This window comes from Aedes aegypti, chromosome 1 (assembly GCF_002204515.2).
Source record: "Aedes aegypti strain LVP_AGWG chromosome 1, AaegL5.0 Primary Assembly, whole genome shotgun sequence".
Taxonomy (NCBI): domain Eukaryota; kingdom Metazoa; phylum Arthropoda; class Insecta; order Diptera; family Culicidae; genus Aedes; species Aedes aegypti.
The window spans coordinates 301,704,243-301,726,398 of NC_035107.1; the positions used below are offsets into that span (position 1 = coordinate 301,704,243).

At 34.2% G+C, this 22,156-nt stretch overlaps 2 protein-coding genes across 4 annotated transcripts in view; both read left to right on the plus strand.

The window, feature by feature from the left end:
* LOC5573536 (modifier of mdg4) overlaps nucleotides 1–22,156 on the plus strand; it is a 419,719-nt gene that overhangs the window by 339,883 nt on the left and 57,680 nt on the right. The window lies entirely within an intron of this gene.
* LOC5565167 overlaps nucleotides 2,119–22,156 on the plus strand; it is a 50,578-nt gene continuing 30,540 nt past the window's right edge. For both annotated transcript variants that reach the window (XM_001649454.2, XM_021838316.1), the window contains exon 1: nucleotides 2,119–2,587. The gene's annotated coding sequence lies outside the window, so the exon portion shown is untranslated. The remainder of the gene's footprint in view (nucleotides 2,588–22,156) is intronic.

Sequence of the window (22,156 nt, forward strand, 5' to 3'; positions counted from 1 at the left end):
TTCCCGTGGTGATTGTGGAGATGCAGAGGTATTCTCGGTCTCTAGAAGCAACAATCATTACACCCTAACATTCCTTCCCCATCCCAACTGACTGTAAGGACTTGGCCGGCGCCGTTATTGATCAATAATATTAGATCTGCTAAAATTGCACTTCGAGAGTAAGCGGAAACTCCCATCCCTTATTCATTTGGATCGTAGTGCAATTCTTACCAGTTCCGATCAATCACGGAGTAGCAACCATTGACATGTACAGTCAGTCTATGCTATGCTATGCTATGCTATGCTATGCAAAAATAAGTTGAAAATGCATAATTGTTTCTAAAAGTTACAAAAAAACTTAAGTTTTTCTGATAAACTTAACTGAGTAACGGTATTTCCGCTTTATATCTTACAAAACTGTGTCCTTAACTTATGAAATTACCTAAAATCTTAAAAATCTGTTTTATCAAAAAATTTGTCATCTGTGATCACAGATATAGATCGTTGCACGCTTGACCTAACCTCGAAACTCCATATAAAAAAAAATGTCAACAATTCCAGCAGTGAATGTCAACTCCATATAAAAATAAATCTAAACAATTCCAGCAGTGAGTGTCAAAGAGCAGGACAGTCAATTGAGCGTGATGAAAGAGGGACAGAGAAGGAGAATTTTTCGTGACGTCACCATGCACTCTTCTATCTGTAGGCAAGAACAGGAAAAAATCTGTGTAATTACAGATAAATCTGTGTATGTGGCATCACTGCTGAGAAGACAGCTGCCGATTCGAAAACATGCTCGTTTTTAAGGCGAAACTACCCGTCATTAAAACATATAATCAAATATTACCCGAACAAAGATTTACAATCGACTCCAAAAATTTTTGACAAAATCTTCATTTTATTAAATAACCCGACAGAGCGTGTCCTTGCTACTACTTTGGTAAATTGTATAGTTCAAATAACGGCTTTATCGTATTTTACTTTCAATTTAAAAATTGGTCAAAATTTCTCTTTGTACATACGGGATTTATGTATCATGCTGCATGTTGCAAAAGTCGATTAAATTTTGTGAACTATGAAACTTAAAGCGAGATTTGGAATGTTGAGTTCATTCATTATAGTCCATTTTACGAGACGTTTTTGAACAGCTGATCGCTTGTTTTATGAATGAAATTTTGACAGAAGGCGGTGTCGTAACATGTGAAAGTAACAGCAATATCATGAGTGTTTTCGTTTCGTAAGATGGACTATTGCCTGAGAGCTCTTGAAGATTGTTGAATTTAAGCAACACTGCAATCATAATGTTAGCTGTGTTCAATGACTTTGATCGAACTTGCTCGGGGTTGGTTGTACTAGCTCGTATTTTTTGTCAACAAATAACTGTCAAAGCTACTTCGAGCAACTCCAAGCTGCTTTCTCAATGAACGCTCTTTTTACTCTTTTTACTAATTTACCGGAATTCCACGTGAAAAAAAAATTCGCGCACTTAACAATCCGTATCGCTTCGGAATTTTGCTTTTTTTTTTTTCAATGTTTACGTTTTTAAACGTCAAAAACACGAGCTACTGCGAGCTGGTTGAACTAGCTCGGACTCTAGCTTCCAACCTGTTTCGAGCGACTCGGAGTTGGTTGGACTCGGCTCAATGAACACAAACCCGAGCGACTCGAAGTAGGTTGGAGTGGCTCAATGAACACCAAAAGCTGACTCGCAAGTGGTTGCAACCAAGTTCGAGCAGCTCGTTGAACACAGCTGTTGATATGTGGGTATTCTAATCTAGGACAATGTAATGCACCCTGCTTGTAGTTGTTTGTTGAATCGACAAATATTTTGGATTGAATTATTAAAAAAACAGTTTGTTAGACCTCAGATGATAAACTTGTTTGTCAAGATTGATTGATTGTTGAACGGACAAACTATTTCTCTTGCGTGTAAGTATGAGTCTATTGGAAAGCTAAAACCCAGATTCACACTGTATTTTGTTTATAAAATGGACTATAATTTCACTTTATTGAAACACCTCACTCAAGAGCAGCCTTGCCGCACCGATTCGTCATCATCATCATCACTGACAGATCACCCGAAGCATTCGCCAATCAAACGCTTCAACGTCGCGAACAGCATCGCAAAGCAGACAACGGAAGAGGAATCTTGTCAAAAATAAAATTTGCGAAACAAAAACAAACGCCATTACGACGGTCAAAGTTTTTCGCCGGAAAAGTGATGTTTTCCGGCCGGTGGTAGTAGGAAATGGCCTCGTTCGATGGCCAAAGCGGTGATTCATGTGGGTGAAGTGTTTTCCGAGTGAATATCGCTGATTTGGGTGAGATTTTTCGGTGTTGAAAATTCGGCATCTTCCGATGGGGGAGAAGTCTTCCCCTGGATGAAAAAAAGTGTTCTGTCGTCTTGCGTTGAGTGGTGCTCTGCAAAAGGGCTTTGGAAATAAAGGATGGAAGCGGCAGTCAAGAGCCAGTGTTGATTGTTGAATGGCCAGTGTGTAATCTCATTCAAGAGTACGACTTCCTCTGGAAAAAAAAAAAAATCGGAATCTAGATGTAGGTAACTTTGGATGTGACAACCGGAATTCGTGATGTTATGTGCTTGTTATGGGTAAGTAAAAAAAATAAAATTGTAGAGGCTTTTTTCTGGAATGTTTCATTAGTTTTATTCGAAAACGTCTTCGGTTTCCTTTACTTAACTTCATATGTTCTTCTGCAAATTCCTTTTACAATCGATGGGATTTTACATATTTACAAAGGTTTTCTCAAAAACTGTTGCAAACATTCCAAAGATTTTCTTCAAGAGATTTCTTCAGAATTTTCTCTACAATTTCCTCAAAATGTTCATTTGAGTATTTCTTCAAAAATTGAAGTGGCAAAATTCTTTCAGGAAATTTATTATATTATATTATATGAACTTTTTCAACGAATGTTTAGGAATTTTTCAGATACTCATCCAAATTTTCCATCAAGAATTCTCTTACATTTTCAGTAATTTACTTCCTTTAAAAATACCTCCAGGGATTTTTCAAAGAAAAATATAAAGGACTTTCACGATAATTCTCCCAGGGATTTAAGTTTCGATTATTGCGTTTTCCATTATATCGAACACTTGAAATATCTTTAAACCTAATGCATTAAGAAAAGTCCAGAGATTCCTTCAGAAATACTTCCAAGGATTCGTTCATGAATTACTCCATGGCTTTCTTCTGAAATTTCCCCAGCGATGTTTTCTGCCATTCCTCTGGTATTTCTCGAGTAATGTCTTCAGTGGTTTTTCCCGGAATTCATCTAGACATTCCTTCGGAAATTTTTACATAATTTCCCCTCCAAATCTCTACAGAAGCGATTTCTCTAGATATTCCTCATAGAATTTTTTCAGCAATTTCTCTAGGGATTCCATTAGGAAGAACTTTCTATCGCAATTGTATTTTGTAGATAAGTTTCGATAGAATTCCATTCGATTACTCCATTTCCTTTAGAGACACTTTCAGGGATTCCTTCAGCGATTTCTTTCCGAGTAATTTTTCCATTGATTCCTCCGGTGATTCCTCTCAGAAAATTTTTACAGGGCTTCTCCAGAAATTTTGCAATTCCTCCAACGACTATTCCAGAAATTTCTCCTAGAATTACTTCAAGTATTTCTCCAGAGATTCCTCCAAAGAAAGCCTACAAGGATTCTTCAGCAATTTATCCAGGTTATCCTTCAGAGATTACTACAGATTTTTTTCCATAGACGCCTCCAGGGATTCCTCCTTTCTTGAGGTTATGTCTGATGAAACTACTGGATGAATTCATGGATTAATCTGCGGAGGAATTGTAGGAGGATTTCCCAGAAAAGTTTCGGGATGTTCAAGCAAATTCTTTAGATAAATTTCTGGGTAAATTCCTGGAAGATTATCTGGAAAATCCTTGGAGTTATTCCTGTAGCGATTTCGCTGGGGAATTCCTAGAAGGAAACTCTTGAGGAATTCGTAAAGTAATCACTAATATCTAATTGCTGATAGAATCCCTGGAACGATTACTGCAGGAATCCCTGAAGAGATCTTCAGAATAAATCCTGGAGAAATTTTGAGAGCCCCTGAAAACCCTGAAAGTATCCTTAGAAGAATTTCTGGCGGAATAACTGGAGACATTATTGTAGTAATCTAAGAAGAAGTTGTCCTAATGTAGCCTCAGGAAGAACTCCTAAAGAATTCTTTGGTGACAATCCTGCAAGAATTCCTGTACAGATTTGTATGTATGAATCCTTAAAGAAGTCTAAAAAGTTTTCTGGAGAAATCGCTGAAAGAATATCATGCAGGGTGTATACTACCTGAAAAACCTGGAATTATCAGGGAATTTCATTCAACCTGGAAAAAAACCTGGAATTCTCAGGGAATTTCGACCACAATCAGAGAAATTGTTTTGAAATGGCTAAATATGCTCTTTTTGCGACACAATTTTTTTTAATCAAAAAAGTTTCGGCTGCGCCGCTATCAAAACGCTACTTGCGATGTTAAGTCCTTTAACTTTTTAGCCATTTCTATTTATTCAACATAAAACATAATGAAACAGAACTTAAGATGAAGCCAAATTAGTAAAGGCAAGTGCAGTTCCCAGTTTCAGTTGGGTGTCGTTCATGATTAACTTTGTAGGGAAAATGCAAAAATTACAACAGTTATGAAAAATAGTACTTTTCTAGTAAGCAGGTCTCTTTTTACAGTCACTATTTCAATGCAAATCTCTAAAAAGCCTATTTTTGATATAAGTCTCTAAGTCACTTTTTTATATTTTTCTCCGATCTCGAGATTTTAATGATTTCCCCAGAGACTCCTTCTAGAATCAGGTGCTCCTTCAGAGATGCTATCAGCGATTTCTCAAGGGATGCTTCGAGGAATTTCAACTTAATTTTATCTAGGAAATCCTAAAGTACTCCAAAGCTACTACCTCCAGTACTCTAAAAAAATCATAGCGATTATCCCAGGATTTCCTCCAGATGTTTTTTGCTGGTTCACAGTTACAGTAGTACAGAATTTCTTCTACAAATGTTCATTCTAGATTCTTTGAAAAATAAAAAAAAAATAATTTCTATATTTTCTTAAGAAACATTACAATAATTCCTTCCCCGATTTATTCGTTTATTCTAGGCATTTTCATAAGGATTAGGTATCTTAAAAATTCATCTACGATTATTCTCAGCAATTGCTCCAAAATTCTCTCATGGATTTTATCGATGAAATCCATTATAAATTTTTCCATGAACTTCTCAATAAATTCATCCTATTCCTCCTGTGAAATCTACTATTCTACCGACAAAATCCGTGAAATCAGCTATTTTACCGGAGAAAATCGGTGAAATCTACTATTTTACCGGAAAAAATCCGTGAAACAAACCATTTTACTGTAACCCTGTGAAATACTAACAAACAGTTCGGTAAAAGCATTATTTTCACCGAACTTCTGTGAAATCGTGTGACAGCCGCTCTGGCAGGCATGAGCTTCCTTTTGTTTCAGTTTTTGCACATCACTTACAAGCAGTGTAAGCTGTCTTAGTGGTAGCAAGCCTGCTTCCTGATCGGCAGGTCGGGAGTTCGATTCCCGGTTGAACCATTTTCTTGTTTTTCTTTATGATTGTGTTCATCGATTTTACAGATTGTTCAGTGATTTTTCACCGAACCTTCAGCTGTTGAGATTACGGTGAAATTTCACCGTAATCCGTAATTTTTTTTAAGTGTGTAGTATTGCTCATTAAGTTTCTCTAGAAATTTTTCTCGGAAATTTCATCAAAATAATATTGCTGCGATTCATACCTTTCTCAGTTTTAATGAGATTTCCTAATCTCCATGGATTCTTCGCAATTTCATTCAAGGTTCCACACAAGTTAATACTACAATTATTATTACGTTTATTGTTCTGATCATCAAGGAATTTATTGAGAATACCCTGGAAATATTTTATCAAGAATCCAGGAGTTTTTTTAGAAAATATCGTAGGATTTCTTCAAAGCATACTTAAAAGTCACACAAGTTTTATCAGAGCTTACTCTAAGATCTTCTTTAGAAATTCCTCGCGGATTCATTCAACATGTTCTCCAAAAAATCAGAAAATTTTCCTCGACATTTCCCTGTAGACATCCCATAATGAATGATTGAAATAAAATCTTTGAAGACCTCCATGAGAAATTAGAAAAAAAATGGAGGAATTCCTGAAGGAATTTTAAATTCTTGAAACGAAATTGTTGCAAAAAATCATGAAAAAATTAATGGAAGAATTAATGGATAAATTTCTGGAGAACTTGGAACTTCTTTGTAAAATGCAACAATATTTGGAGGGATTCCTGATCCTTAGAAAACAAAATACAGATTGAATTCATGAATGTATCCAACACGAAATTCTTGGAAGTATATCTTAGAAAGTTCGTGAAAAATCACAAATCAAACTCTTGAAAGATATCTACGGGAAAACAAGCAGTTATACTTGTGGCAATGTTACGAGGAATTCAAAAAAAATCTTAGAAATATTCTCAAAGAAATATTTGTACAAAGGAAGAATAGAACTCTCATGTCTTGGTTGCTGTTAGCTTTTCTTTTGTTTGTTACTAAAATTTATTATTTCCAAGACGATCAGTCATTACCCTGATTTCCTCAAGAAGTTTTCTGGGTACGTCGCTGGTGTCAAAAAAAAAACAGAATTACAATTTAAGGTAAAGACTATTTTTTTAATGTCCGAATATAGTATTTTCTTCATATCCGACTGTGCCTTTACTTTAAGATTATTTGAAAAGCATGCTTATTTTTTGTGGAAATTAAAGCAAAATCACCAAAAAAAAAATCCTTAAGTTGTTAACACATTAGGAACAAATTTATATTTTTTTTTATTGAATCTGTAATTATTTTTTAAAACCTAGGAGAACCAGGAAATATCAGGGAATTTTATTTCTGTTAATGAGTAGACACCCCGTCATGAGAAATCGCTTGAAAAATCCCTGAATGACTCTTTGGAGGAATCCATGGATCAGCTGCTGAAGGAATTCGTGGAGAAATTCCAGGAGGAATATTATTAAAAATATTACTGGGAGAATCTATGGAGAAATTCTTGTGGACATTCTGGCAAGAACTCCTTGTGAAATTTCTAGAGGAATCTCTGAATTAATCCTTGGTAAAGTCCGTGGAAGAATCCCTGGAGGAACTCCTGGTAGAATTCCTAGAGGAATTGCTGAAGAAATCCCTAGTGGAATCTTTGGAAAATCGCTGTTTGGATTACTGTAGAGATAATCTTGAATGTAATTCTGGCAAAATCCATGAAAAATTCTACTAAAAAAATCAGGAGAAGTCGCTGGAAAAGTTTCTGCTAAAATTCTTTTCTGACACCAATGTTTTTATTTATCAATCTGATCAAGGCGAACGAATAGTTTGTTTTCCTTTCCTATAGAATTACTTGTTTCAAGGTTTTCTTTTCAATGTATTTTCGAAAGTCTTCATAACATTTGATGCGAATTTCCTGTAAGGGCTTCTCTAGGAATTCTTCTGGGGAGAAATTCCATATAGAATCGATTAAAATATTCTACAACATATTCTACCTTGACTACCACCTGAAATAACTCCGCGGAAATCCAGCGGTTCCCTCAGGGATTTCTCTACTACTTCCAACAGTTTTTAATTTTGGGATTCAACGTTTTATATTTTTTTTTAAACATTTTTTTCGCTCAAAATCTATCATTTCTCTCACTTGCTATCTAGAATGCAACGAAATAATTTTCATAAATGAAAAAACAGGTTTTCAATGTTTAACTATTGCTAATGATTGAATGATGAATTCTTAGTTCTTAACTAAGAAGTAAGAATTACTCAAGCATGAAGCTATTCCTATGATTTCTCCTGAAATTCATCAAACGATTCCATTGTGAGCTACTCCAGGAGTTTATCCAAGAGTAAAAAGCTCCAAAAATCATAACGAGACCAGAGATGCATCTGAGATGATCTGTTCAAGTTCATACCCTTTTATCTAAGACGTTATTGGATATCAAACAGTTAAACCATTCAACATAACAATTCAAACATTTCATCATCAGGGATTTTTTTATGAACTTTTCTATGATTTCCTACTCGTATTCTTATAAGATTTCCTCCATGGATTGTTCCAGTGATTTTTCCAAAATATCATTAAAAATCCCCAAAGGGTTATTAGAAGATTTCGTATTTGGCCAGAAACTCCTCCAGGAGTGCCACCAAAAAACCCATCGGGGTATGTCCAGTAACATTCTACATGGGATTCTCTCCAAGGATTTCCCTGATATATGTCACAAGGGATTCCTTCAGTCCTTTATGAATTGCTTTACAGATATTTCTGTTTTCTATATTTTTCGCTGGGCGTTAGTTCAGAATGTCCTTCGATTTTTTTCTCCAGGATGTCAAAAGGATTCTTCTGGAGTTCTGCACGCATGAATTGCTCCAGTTTTTCCAGTAGAAAATTAAGAAAACAATCCAGAGGTTATTATTCAAAAAAAAAAATCTTCAAAAAATACTGTTTAAAAACATAAAAATGAAATCCAGGAATCGCTCTTGATTTTTTTTAGAATATTTTTTCAAGCAGTTATCGAACAATGTAGAAACATTTTCAGGGCCTCCGAGAATTTCTCCAAAAAAAAATACTCAGTGGATTCTTCATAGAATTTTGCCAAAAAAAAACTGGTCAGATTCGTTTACAGATTTCTCCAGGAATTCTGCTAAAGATTCCCGTTTGACTTTCGTAAGGCTTTTATCCAGGAACTTTAACAAGCAATATCGATTAATGATTGTTTTATCTCTCAAAGATTTGTTCTTTGTGAAGTTCTCCACCAGAATAGCTAAGCTTTGGCTACCGAATGTAAAACTAGCCGAAAATGACCATAATGCGAACAATGAACCACTCATTGTTGATTCTTCCAAAAATGCCAAAAAGATCTTCTGAGGTATTTCTGTAAAAGTTTCTCCGAGCAGCCATTCAAGAGTTCTCAGGAAATCCTATTGATTTTCCTGATTTTCCCCAGAGATACACTATAGGAATTTCTCTAGTAATTTGCCATGAAAGATTTTAGAGATTTCTTGTGATTTCTTGAAATATTTGTTTTATCTTAGAAGTATTTTCGAAGATTTTTCCAGCAGTTTTTCTTAGAAAATCTGGAAAGGATTTTTCCAAATATTCCGGCTTGAACTTGTCCGGCTTGAATTTCTTCAGGATTCTATCGAGAATTCCATCGACCATTTTTACAAGGATTCTTTCAGAAATTTTGTCAACAAGCCAAAACAAAATGTGTGCCAAGATTTTTAAAACTTGTCTAAATGTTTTTTTCTTTATATGTTCCTCCAGAGAATACTTTAGAAGTTTCGCAGAAAACCGTGATCCTTGTAAATTTGTTATATTCCAAATATCTCTATGAGTTCAGCAGTTATGATGCTACAAGAGTTTTATGTTTTACGAAGATTATGAAAATAATGTTTTTAGAACTTCTTAAATTGATTTCAAGAAGAAATTTATAAGATATTATTTGCAGAACAAAAAAAAAACAAGGTACGACAAAAATTTTAACCGCTGTATTATGTTAACCCTCCTTTCCAATGATAGCTCCAGAGCTCTATTGATTTTCGACAAACTTGTGACAAATCTAATCAGATGATGATGCAATAGGTAATAGAGTATGATTCCACATTCATCAGTTAAACCCAATAGTCAACTAAATGTTTCAATAGTAAAACTATTGACAAATAATAGATTTAGTATTGAAAAATAAATAAACATTTTAAACTTATTTATTTATTTATTTATTGGTTTTAACAAAAAATTTGGAAGAGGGAAAAGCCCTTTTGAGTGATTTTAATTCAAATACTTCTCAAAAGGGCGCAAAACCTCTTCATCTTTTCAAAAACGTTATAAAATAAGACTAATTAAAAATAAAGGCTCAACCGGAAAAAAAAAAAAAAAAAACTTATTTCGATAATTTTATCTATGGTACTCTTGCTTTTTGTTGAACTGGATATAAGAAACCATCCACCATTTTTTTCACATCTGTCACTCTCTGACATTCTTCATCAAGCCAGCCATTTCTTCTCCAAATACATTTATTGTCCTCAACTGTTCTGAGAATGTTCCCAGTCGAATTTTCTCCATAAATAATCCTAGTCCATATTTGAGGCTCTGTTCTACTTCCAACTTCTATGACATCTGAGGATTGTCGCCAATCAGCCAGCCGTTGTAAGAATGGTCACCTTCTGAAAATCTTTTGAAGACACCTTCAACTATGGACAACGTTCTTCTCACTGAACATTGATTACGTCTTGCGAGTTTAAAGTCAGAATCCATTTATTTGTAGCTTGTAAATTTTTTAAATTACTCCCCTTTCAACAAATAAAATTCCGCTACTTAAAAATGGAATAAAGATATTTTTCACAGAGATTACTCTGAAAATATTGCAGATAGGGTGCAGAATCACTTGGGCACTTCCATGGTACACTTTGGCATGGGGGGTTTTTCTCGGCCGAATTGTCTGAAACTATGCAATAAGGAGCCCTTAAGTACGACGCATATCGTTGCCAAAAATGAACTCTGTAGCTTTCAAAAAAACCCACTGCCGAAGTGAATCGAAAGTACCTAGAATTGGATACGGCTCCCTACTGCCCCAGGATTTCCTCCGAGATTTTCCAGTAATTCCACTGATTTTTTCAGTTATCAATGATATTCGCAGATTTCAAAGATCTTTGAAAAATGCCATCAGGAGTGCGTTCAAGGAAATCCTCAATGGGTCATTTCTTGTCTCGGGGTATTGGGGGTTTGCTAGAGGAGTTCCTTCAGAAAATCTTGCTGCACATTATCCAAGTATTTGATTGATTCAATTTTTTTTTCATCTAAGAATTATCTACAAAATTTACCAATCTTTTTAAGGACTTCAGGACTTTTTTACAGAGATCCTTGCAGAAGTTCATCAGGAATTTCTACAAAAGTTTCATCATAGGTTGCTATAGAATTTCTTTAAGCAATAGTTTCCGGATTTTTTCAGGAATTATTCAATCGTTTTTTAATATTCCTGATATTTCCATTGATTTATGCTTGCATAACTTCTCGTGGACGGACGTTCTGAAAAAGTCTCAAGAATAATTACTGGAGGTATACAAGGTTGGTAGCAGGTCTCTTTTTAGAGACTTGGTCTCTCTTTTAATAAAAGTGTCTATTTCAAGTTTTATCAGAGCTTACTCTAAGATTTTCTTTAGAAATTCCTCGCGGATTCATTCAACATGTTCTCCAAAAAAATTAGAAAAAATGGAAGAATTTCTGAAGGAATTTTTAATTCTTGAAACGAAATTGTTGCATATAATCATACAAAATTAATGGAAGAATTAATGGATACATTTCTGGAGAACTTGGAACTTCTATGGACTATTTTTTTAAGTCCAAATATAGTATTTTCTCCATATCTGACTGATGATTAAAGGCACTTTCAGATTATTTGAATAGCATGCTTATTTTTTTTTTTGTGGTGGATATTAAAGCAAAATCACCAAAAAAATCCTTAAATTGTTAACACATTAGGAACAGATTGATTTTTTTTTTTTAATTGCTGAAGAAATCCCTAGTGGAATCTTTGGAAAATCGCTGTTTGGATTACTGTAGAGATAATCTTGAATGTAATTCTGGCAAAATCCATGAAAAAATCTTCTAAAAAAAAAGTTTCTGCTAAAATACTTTTCTGACACCAATGTTTTTATTTATCAAATTGATCAAGGCGAATGAATAATTTGTTTTCCTTTCCTATAGAATTACTTGTTTCAAGGTTTTCTTTTCAATGTATTTTCGAAAGTCATCAAAACATTTGATGCGAATTGCCTGTAAGGGCTTCTCTAGGAATTCTTCTGGAGAGAAATTCAATATAGAATCTATTAAAATATTCTACAACATATTCTACCTTGACTACCACCTGAAATAACTCCGCGGATTCTTTTAAAAAGTCGCCCAATATCTCATCTGGAATTTCTCCAAAAAAAAAATCCAGCGGTTCCCTCAGGGATTTCTCTGAAAACTACTTCCAACAGTTTTTATTTTTGGGATTCAACGTTTTACAAATTTTCTAAACCATTTTTTTCACTCAAAATCTATCATTTCTCGCACTTGCTATCTGGAATGCAATGAAATAATTTTCATAAATGAAAAAAAAAGTTTTCAATGTTTGACTATTGCTAATGATTGAATGATGGATTCTTAGTTCTTAACTAAGAAGTAAGAATTACTCAAGCATGAAGCTGTTCCTGGGATTCCTCCTGAAATTCATCAAACGATTCCATTTTGAGCTACTCCAGGAGTTTATCCAAGAGTAGAAAGCTCCAAAAAATCATAACGAGACCAGAGATGCATCTGAGATGATCTGTTCAAGTGCATACCCTTTTATCTAAGACCTTTTTGGATATCAAACAGTTAAACCATTCAACATAACAATTCAAACATTTCTATAGGGATCCCGGATCAGGGATTTTTTTATGATTTTTTCTATGATTTCCTACTTGTATTCTTATAAGATTTCCTCCATGGGTTGTTCCAGTGATTTTTCCAAAATAGCTTTAGTAGGAATATCATTAAAAAATCCCTAAAGGGTTATTAGAAGATTTCGTATTTGGCCAGAAACTCCTCCAGGAGTACCACCAAAAAACCCATCAGGGTATGTCCAGTAACATTCTACATGGGATTCTCTCCAAGGATTTCCCTGATATTTTTCGCTGGGCGTTACTTCAGAATGTCCTTCGATTTTTTTCTCCAGGATGTCAAAAGGATTCTTCTGGAGTTCTGCACGCATGAATTGCTCCAGTTTTTCCAGTAGAAAATTAAGAAAACAATCCAGTAGTAATTTCAGGTTATTATTCAAAAAAAAAATCTTCAAAAAATACTGTTTAAAAACATAAACAGGGTGTCCATCCATCCGGGAAAAACCCGGGAATTACAAATGGCCGGGAAAATACGGGAAATACCCGTGAATTTGGAGAAGACACTGGGAAATTATGTGTTTTGAACATCAGAATACCGGTTTGCTACAATTCCAAATAATTCAAGAAAATTTTGACAGGGAGCTTTCAAAAGGCTGCCCGTCAACTGGTACTTTGCATAATGACTAGTTGGACTGATTTGGTAGAGAAATAGTTAACGATTTCTAGTGTAAATAATAGAAATATTAGATTTAGAACGCTAGAGGCGCTGTTACGTCCATACTATGGTTGTGATGGGAATGAATCAACCACAGTAGCCTTGATTTTCCCTTGGCGCCACCCACCGGTACTCAAAGTGTCAAAACCACTTGTTTTGTTTTGCATCAAATCCCGATGTGAAAAGAGAAGTGGTACGAGAAAAATACGGAATGCAAGTGTAACCGAAGCTAATCGCTGGAATACTTAGAAACAGGGTGTCTACTACCTGGAAAAACCTGGAAAACCTGGAATTATCAGGGAATTTTATTCAACCTGGAAAAAACCTGGAATTCTCAGGGAATTTTAGCTACACTCAGGGAAATTATTTCAAAGCAATAGTGCATGGTAGAATATGTCGTTTTTGTGAAACAAAATCTTTTCAATCAAAAAATTTTCGGCTGCGCCACTATCAAAACGCTAGTTGACATGTTTAGTCCTTTTAACGATTTTTATTTATTCAACATAAACATGTTTAGTAGGGCGCGGCTTATTCTTCAAAAGCTCTCAAAACCAAAAATTCGTGTACTTCACTGAATTCAAATCACATTATAAGAGAAACCTAAAAATCTGAGCCAAAAATTTTAACATTTAAAGGTGGCGCAAGCGTTTTAAAGGTGAATTGTCAAGTTATAAAAAATGACCTTCAGTAAAGTAAACATAACTTTGTTATTTTTCAACCAATTTTGAAACTTTTAGCACCATTATCTTTCAAATTAAATTTATAAAAACTTTGTAGAACGCCAAGTTTGTCTAAAATCTAAAATAGTCTAAGTTAAAAATATTTTTATCCAAATTTTTCCTCATTTTACTAAAAATTATAAATCGATTCCGAATATTTTTACATGTTTTCAAAGCAAATGTAGTTGTTTTCAAACTGTTCATACAACATATTTTTCTAAAAAATGGTTTTGACTTAGCTTTTCAACAAAAACAACCCAAAAACATAATTTTTAATGAAAAAAATCAAATATCTTTGGATTACTCAAATTTTTTCGCCGGAAATTGATTTTTTTTTCTATAAAACTTAACTATTTAAGCCTTAATTACGAGATGAAAAGTGCATATATTTTTTAACATATGCAGATATATGTTTGTTTCAAAATTATTTAAAAATGGACTTTGCAACAATTTTTAAAGGTTTAACAAATGAGAAAAACTAGTTTCAGCTTTAGAGATAATATTTAACTGGCAAAAATTTGAAAAAAACTGGCATTTTTCGTTAAAAAATCATGTTTTCGCTGCATAACTGGGTCAAGACATTTTTAATGAAATGTTATGTATGAAAGGTTTGAAAACATTTGAATTAGCTTCAAAAGCATGTAAAAAAATTTGGAATCGGTTGAGTAATCATGAAGTTATGGTCAAACAAAATTGAATTTTTTAGTAAATTGAGGAAAAATTTGGAATAAATTATTTTTAACTAAAACTTGTTTTGATTTAAGACAAATTTGGTGTTCTACAAAGTTTTCATAAATTTAATTTTGAAGGTGTTGATGCTAAAAGTTTTAAAGTCGGTTGATAAATAACAACGTTATGTTTACTTCACTGCAGGCTTGATAATTCTCCTCAACATCACCAGAGTTCGGTGACATACTCTAGAGCAGCGTGCTGCCTTTGCCTCTTTGCGAGGGAGCGAAAAAATGCTAAGCAGAGCGGCAACGAAAAATGAGCGAGGAAAATGCAGCACAAAACACAACAGAGTAAAATTCCATCAAAAAAGGGTGCTCTCACAACTCCCCGAGGACTGTCTGTTCGGGCGGCAGACTCAAGAGTTGTTTTGAAATGTGAGTTATGGTGAGCATCGCAACGAGAGAGAGAGAGAGTGCCTGAAAAAATCCTCGCATTTTTTTGCACTCTCACTCAAATTGCTTGAGGATCTGTGTTGAAAATTTTGAGTTATTTTTTTTATCCTCAGAAAAACGGCATAATCGCCTCCTCTTTGCCTCGCAGAGGAGTTTCTATCAAGCCTGCTTCACTGAAGGTCATTTTTTAAAACCTGAAAATTCACCTTCAAAACGCTTGGTGGCAACCTTTGAATGTTAATATTTTTGGCTCAGATTTTGAGGTTTCTCTTTTAATGTAATTTAAAATTAGTAGAGCTCACGAATTTTTGGTTTTGAGAACTTTTGAAAAATAAGCCGCACCCTAATGTTTAGGCAATGAAGCAAAATTTGAGATTGCCAAGTTGATAAAGGCTAGTACAGTTCTAGTTGGGTTTCATTCATGAGCATATGAAACCTAGTTGAAAACATTCCAATTTTTTTCAAAAAATTTTTTTTTTCGTTTTTTATACAAAAATAATAAACTTTGTAGGTAAAGAGAAAAAAGGACAAAAATACTATATTTTGAAGGTTAGCAGATTTTTTTATAGTCTTGTCTATTTTAGTCTCACTATTTTAATGCAAGTCTCTAATTTTGGTTAAGATCTCTAAAGTCTCTATTTTAATCAAAATGGCCACTAAACTCACATTTAATCTACTTGCAGTAAATCCTGATGCAAAGTTCTAGAGACTCAAGAGAAACCTACAAAGACTATTATACGATTATTCCACAAGTTCTTAATGATATTTTTCTCAGATCCCGAGGAATGCTTCATGAATTCTAGTAATTTTTCCAGTGATTTCTTCTGGAATACTTCCAGGAATGCTACAAACAATTTTTCAATGGATGCTTAGAAGAATTTCTTAAGCATTTGGCCCAGAGTTGCTAGAGCTTTCCACCGCTTCCACAACGGTTGATTCCAGAGCTTAATAAAAAAACTTGCTATAATTTTCACAGAGATTATCCTGAAAAAAAACCTAGCGTTTATCATATGATTTTCCCACTGATTTTTTGTAACTTCTAGAAAATTTCGCACAGATCCTAAAGGAGCTCTTCCACTAGGATTTATTTCAGAGTCTTTGAAAAAAAAATCGACATTTTTCCAAGAAACCCCATAATAATTTCTACGCCATTTTTTTTCATTTATTCTAAGCATTTTCATAAGGACCCTTTTTTAATTTATTCACGATTACACTCAGGAATTGCTCCAAAAATCCTTCAGGCATTGTTCATTGAAATCGGAGTTATAAACTTATAAACTTTTCCAAGAATTTCTTGATAAATTTAACTTGGGATTTCTTATAAAATTTCTCCAGAAATTCTCTCGGCATTTCTCCATCATTTCATCAAAATATGATTCCTGTGGTTCCATTTCTTGAATAATTTTTCAAATGAAATTTTCAAATCTCTATGAATTCTTCTCAACTTCATCACCAGTTAACACTATAGTAATTATTAAAATTATTTCCTTTCCAAATTTCTTCAAAAACAAGACTGTAAGACTTTATTCAGAGATTGAAATGTTTTTTTGTTCAGTTATATTAGCAATTTATGAGGAGAATCTTAGAAAGCACTTCATCAAGAATCCAAAATTTAGACATTCCTTGTGGATTTCTCAAAATTTTCTACAATAAATCTGACAAATTTCTTTGATCCTTTCCTGGAGACATCCCTTGATCTTTAAATACTTTATCAAAAAATTTGGAGGAATTTCTGAACAAGGTTAGAATTCTTGAAGATGATCTAAATCAATTTTTTTGAAAACTTGTAGATTCGTTGAATCATGAAACGATTATTGGACGGATTCCTGAACCTTAGAAAAATTCCAGATCGAGTTCATGAAGGTATCTAAAACGTAATTCTTGGCAGAATTACTCACAGAATTTGTTAAACATCACAAATCATACTCCTGGAAATATTATCGGTGTAATATGTGAATAAAATTTACAGCACAACGAGCAATCGTAATGGCACGAGTACGTTTTTGATGTTCATAAAACTGAATACCATTTTAGGGAAGTCTTTTTTTTTTCTTAAGTTCAATCGTTTTAATATCTGACCTTGACGATGACAGGCACTTTCAGATCATTTGATAATAATTCTTGGTTTTCGTGGAATTATTACAAAATAACCATTTTTTTTCTTGATTTATTTACACACGTAAAACAAACAGATATTTTTTGAAAATACTTTTCGTTAGACTTTTTTTTAAGTGTTTCAAAGCCAAACTCCTATCTTTGAAAATAAATGTTTAATCATCTAATATTAAAAATTCACCAAACACTTATGGATTTTAAAGAATTTCTTGAACCTGGAATTATTTTCCAGAACCTGGAAAAACCTGGAAATATCAGGGAATTCTATTTCTGTAAATGAGTAGACACCCTGAGAAAGCTAATCGCAGGAATGAGGAATACACAATGTGAAAAACTTTGAATCAATCTCCGTAATGTTCCATTGACTAGCATTTTATTCATTTAGAAGCCTCCGTGTGACCGACTGAACGCTTCCAGTTGCTGGCGGTCTTATGTAATTTGCTGCTACATAGTTTTCACGAGTTTAAGTTCATAATACCAAGTCGGTAACTGTTCGGAACACATACACATAATAAAATGGATTACATTTGAATAAAAAAAACGTTTATTTGCTACATATTTCACTCTTCACCCAACCATGAGTAATAAAAATCATTTGATCTTCACGGTTTTCAAAACTTTCTTACATATGGTCAAACCGTAGCAGACAAACACTTTTTCCTGCAGCATGTTGAAAGAACTAGGAGCAAAAGCTAATCCACCATCCGTGTTGTCTTTCATTTGACGTCCTCAATCTATGCGATCCTGTAACAGAGAGATAATCGTTTGTGTATTTAAATTGCGCTCTCTGCAATAATAATAATTAATTTACCTGTGGAACGACACCAGTTGAAGATGTTTTCCTTTGCCTTTAAAGTTACATATCATCAAGGCACACGAAAAACTTTTTTTTCTCAAGTAAACACGACTCAAGTACGATGGCAAGAACTATGACAGAGATTATGTTTTGATTTCGAAAACACGTTACTATGAGCTGTTTTGGAGCGTCTTGCTGGGTAGTGCTTCGTGAAGCCCAAGCAGGACAGTTTTTACATTCAGAAATGGAATAGTGAAAAGTGAAAAATGAAAAACTGATTTGTTTGATATGTGTCCTCAGTACTGTTGGTTTTTGGCTGCCCTAAGTTCACCGGACCATCCGGAGGTGACAGGCAGCACATAAATTTAGAGAATCAATCCGGTGAGTTTGTTCCAGTATGATACTTTTTCTTTTGTGAGCCTTCCGGATCGTTTTTGTCCGCGTCGTGGAACTTCTGATCGTTTCTTGAACGGAAAATGTTATTTTCGGAGTTTGATAATTATGTTCAGATTGCGCATTCTGTCCGGGCGGGTGTTACGCAACTAACAATCGGTTGTGGATGCTTTTTAACCGTTCGATGACCCTGGAGGGATCGATTCTGCTTTTCGTATAATTTTGAGCAGAAAAACCGACTGTGGTATCCTAGGGTGTTTAGTTCGAACGCGCTTCCTTTCGTTTTTCGATTATCTAAAAATACAGTACCACCCAGTACAGTTTTTCAATGGGCACAGTACAGTTTTTCAATAAACGTGATTTTTTTTTACGCGTATCGTTATTTTATACAATCCGATGACCCTGGAGGGATCGGTTTTGCTTTTTACTGGTTATTGAGCAAAAATATTACTGCACAATCGACAAGCATTTCGCGAAATACTATTTATACTATAAATAAGCTATTGTTTTCTCTTTTGATTGCCGGCATTCAAAAGATTAATTTGAAAACGCTTAAACAACAAATGTTTATGGTCTATCGCCAGCTTTCTAGGCGAATCCTGACAATATACCTTCCCCAACCTCCAACTCCGTAGCACTTATGAGGGTGTCGCTGAGTCGGTGGCCTCTCATTGAGTAAGTGCTACATCAACATTTCCTTCCCCTATCCCAAGTTACGGTAAAGATGGGCGTGGCCGGGAATAGCGATATTCATGCTTTTAGTATTCTTGTTTATGATTTGAACAAGGTATACTCCCCTGCCTTGTTCTTGAAAGTAGTCAGGATGAGATTATTAAAAAGAAACATGAATGTTGCTAGTATCCAATCTACGAAGTATACCGTAACTACGCTAACGCTATTTCGAAAACACGTTACTATGATTGAATTGAAGAAAAATTTGACACTTTGAGTACCACCTCTGAAACATGCAAACTAGATGTTGGTCACAACATTTGCAGCGACATTAGCGGTCTAATCTTTATACGTCTATTGTAAATTGACTCTTATATTGGGCTGTTCGGTAACCCAATCCGCATGGTTATTATATTAATTAACTCATTACGCGTGGTAAAGATGGACAAATTATGGGTGAAACTATGAAAAAAATCCACGTGCTCGGCTGGGATCCCAGCCACGCGTAATGAGTTAATTAATTTGATTTCTGATGTTTTTTGTACCAAAATCCTTTAAAATAATCAATGATTTCCTGGGTAGTTGTTGTGTATATTTTTCTAACATTTTTTACCTATTTCTTGTGAAATGTTTTGTAGATTTTTGGCGGCCAATTATTGAAAAACAAAAAATCAAAGAAGATTTTATGGAACATCAATAAGATCCTTGAAACGTCTTTAGAAGGGTTACATAGCGATTCCTGTCAATATTCTTGGTGAGATGCTTGATAGATTTCCATTTAGATTCATGACAATTTTGTTATGAGATCTTTGCAGGAATCTTAACAGGAATAAAGGCGATAATTGATCAATTTCTTCGAAAGATAACTGAACATGTTATAAGAGGATTGCCAATAAAGTTTCTAGTGGATTATATTATTATTATTTATCTTTATTTAAGTGTATTTTTGCCCAAGGTGAGTTCACCATTCTAGTAAATTCTAGAAAAGACCCTTGGCTGATATTTTCTTGAAATTCTTATTAGATTCGTAGAGATTGGCGAAAAGCAGAGCCAACACATATTTAGCAAATTTCTTGGAATATTTACTAGATTCCTGGACAAATTCATCGAAAATTCCGTTTGGATTTCTGGACTTATTGATGATACTGATTCATGGTGAAGCCTCTTCAGGATTACTAGTTTGACTAGTCCTAGATCTATGACAAAGTTCTAATGAGGTCCCTGATAAAATTTATGTCGATTTCTGCAGATTTACAGTAAATTCTTCCAATCATTACCAAGTTGGAAATCCCAAAACATTTCTTGTAAAATTATTCGTGAATTCATGACAAGTTTTTTTTTATGGATAATTAAATAGCGAGGTCTTTTGGGTATTCTTGGGCGGTTAATTGGGGGTCATTAATAAAATTCTTGCCAATTTCGATCATAGGGCTCATTCACAATGTTCATGTTCTCAGAGCCGTAGCGTGGCCTCATGGCGCCCTTGGCGAACCTCCATTTCAGCGCCTCTCAGTCAAAGCTTATCTAAACATATCATAATAATTTATTTTTTTTATTTTGAGCTACAAGAATTTATATGAAAATCATCAAAACTATCATAAATAAATGAAACACTTTCTTAACTTTAGAACACATTAAATTACTGACTAAACTTCTGTTAGAAAATATGTATATTCTTTTTTTAATGAAAATTATCTGAGAACTTTTAAATGTTATGTGAAACATGCTTTAAAAAATTCCGAAGAAATTTACAGTTAATATGGCTAAAAATAAATCTACTGAATCTACTAGATGTTTCAAACAATGTTTTTCGTTGCAAATTTTGCTGAAAAACATTTTTTTTAAAGAAATTCTCCTACAAAACCATTTGTTTTCAGGTAGAATTTTAAAATGTTTTGCCCTGAAGAACTGGAAAGAATTTAGGAGCTTTTGCCTGAAATAGGATCCGAAAGTCATAGCAACTTCTTACAAAATTAAGAATGTTTTACAAAGACAGGATAGGACGGTTCTGAGATAGGATAGGATGGATTAAATACTTTCATTTTTTTCAGGAAATTCATAGAGAATCAAAGAAAACTCTCTAAGATTTTTAGGGATATTTTCCAGAAATTTCGTGTAGGTTTAGTCAAGATATATATATATATATATATATATATATATTTTTTTTTTTTTTTTTTTTTTTTTTTTTTTTTTATTAAGGCACTCCGTGCTCGTGGCCACTACTGTGCCGGAATCAGTTTTATCTGTATCTTCCTTACCGATACAGTTCTATTTTTAACTAATCTATATTTAAATCTGCTTTCACTCTCTTCTGCTCTTTTTGCTCTCACACCGAGCAGGCAGGAGAGTGCTCTGCTGTTGGTCCAATCGATTTCCATAAGCCATAGTCAATTGCTCTTGCGGTGGTTCGTTTTGCCGTGTTCCTGAGTCGTTTGAGGCTAGCTGCCTGCGAAGTGGGTCAATTTGTCTCAGTCACCATCTGATACTGACGGAGGATGGATGTGCTCCCCCATGCACGGTCCTCTGTGCGGCATCTTCTGGTGGCTGGACGGGTTATTTTTTTTTTGGCGGGGCTGGGAATTGAATCCATGACCTTCCGCTTATGAAGCGAAAGCGTAACCTCAAGGCTACGGACCCCCCAGTAGTCAAGATATTCTCTAAAAGTTTTATTGCAAAATAGTTTAAAAAATGGTCAAAGTTTTCAAAAAATACACAACATTCTGTCAGAATCACACCTATAATTATGTGAAAGACCGGTCAAGATAAAGCAAGAGCTCTGCATAGAATCCTGACCTTGATTTTGCGAGAATCTCGCCCATTGTTGTTGAAATTATGCTCAGAGCTCCGAGGATCACGCTGAGGATAATGTTAGATTACACAGCGTAACAAAAATGACATTTTTGCGTGTCTCAAGGATTACATTATATGTATCATGAACATGAGTTTCACCAGATTAATTTTTTTTTCATTAATCAGCCATGGACCATGTCTAACGCATAATTTCGAAGGCATTCTTAGAAGTTAATGAATTGACCCTTTCGTGAAAATTTAGTCTAAATTTAGATGCACAAAGCAGATATTTGTTCATATGATTTCAAAACCTCTCTGAACTTCATATGAATTCTAGCAACTGGACGATCAACAAATAGAAATATATCTATATCTATCTATCTATCTTCCATATAAATAAAAATGGAATGGTGTTTGTATAACACGAA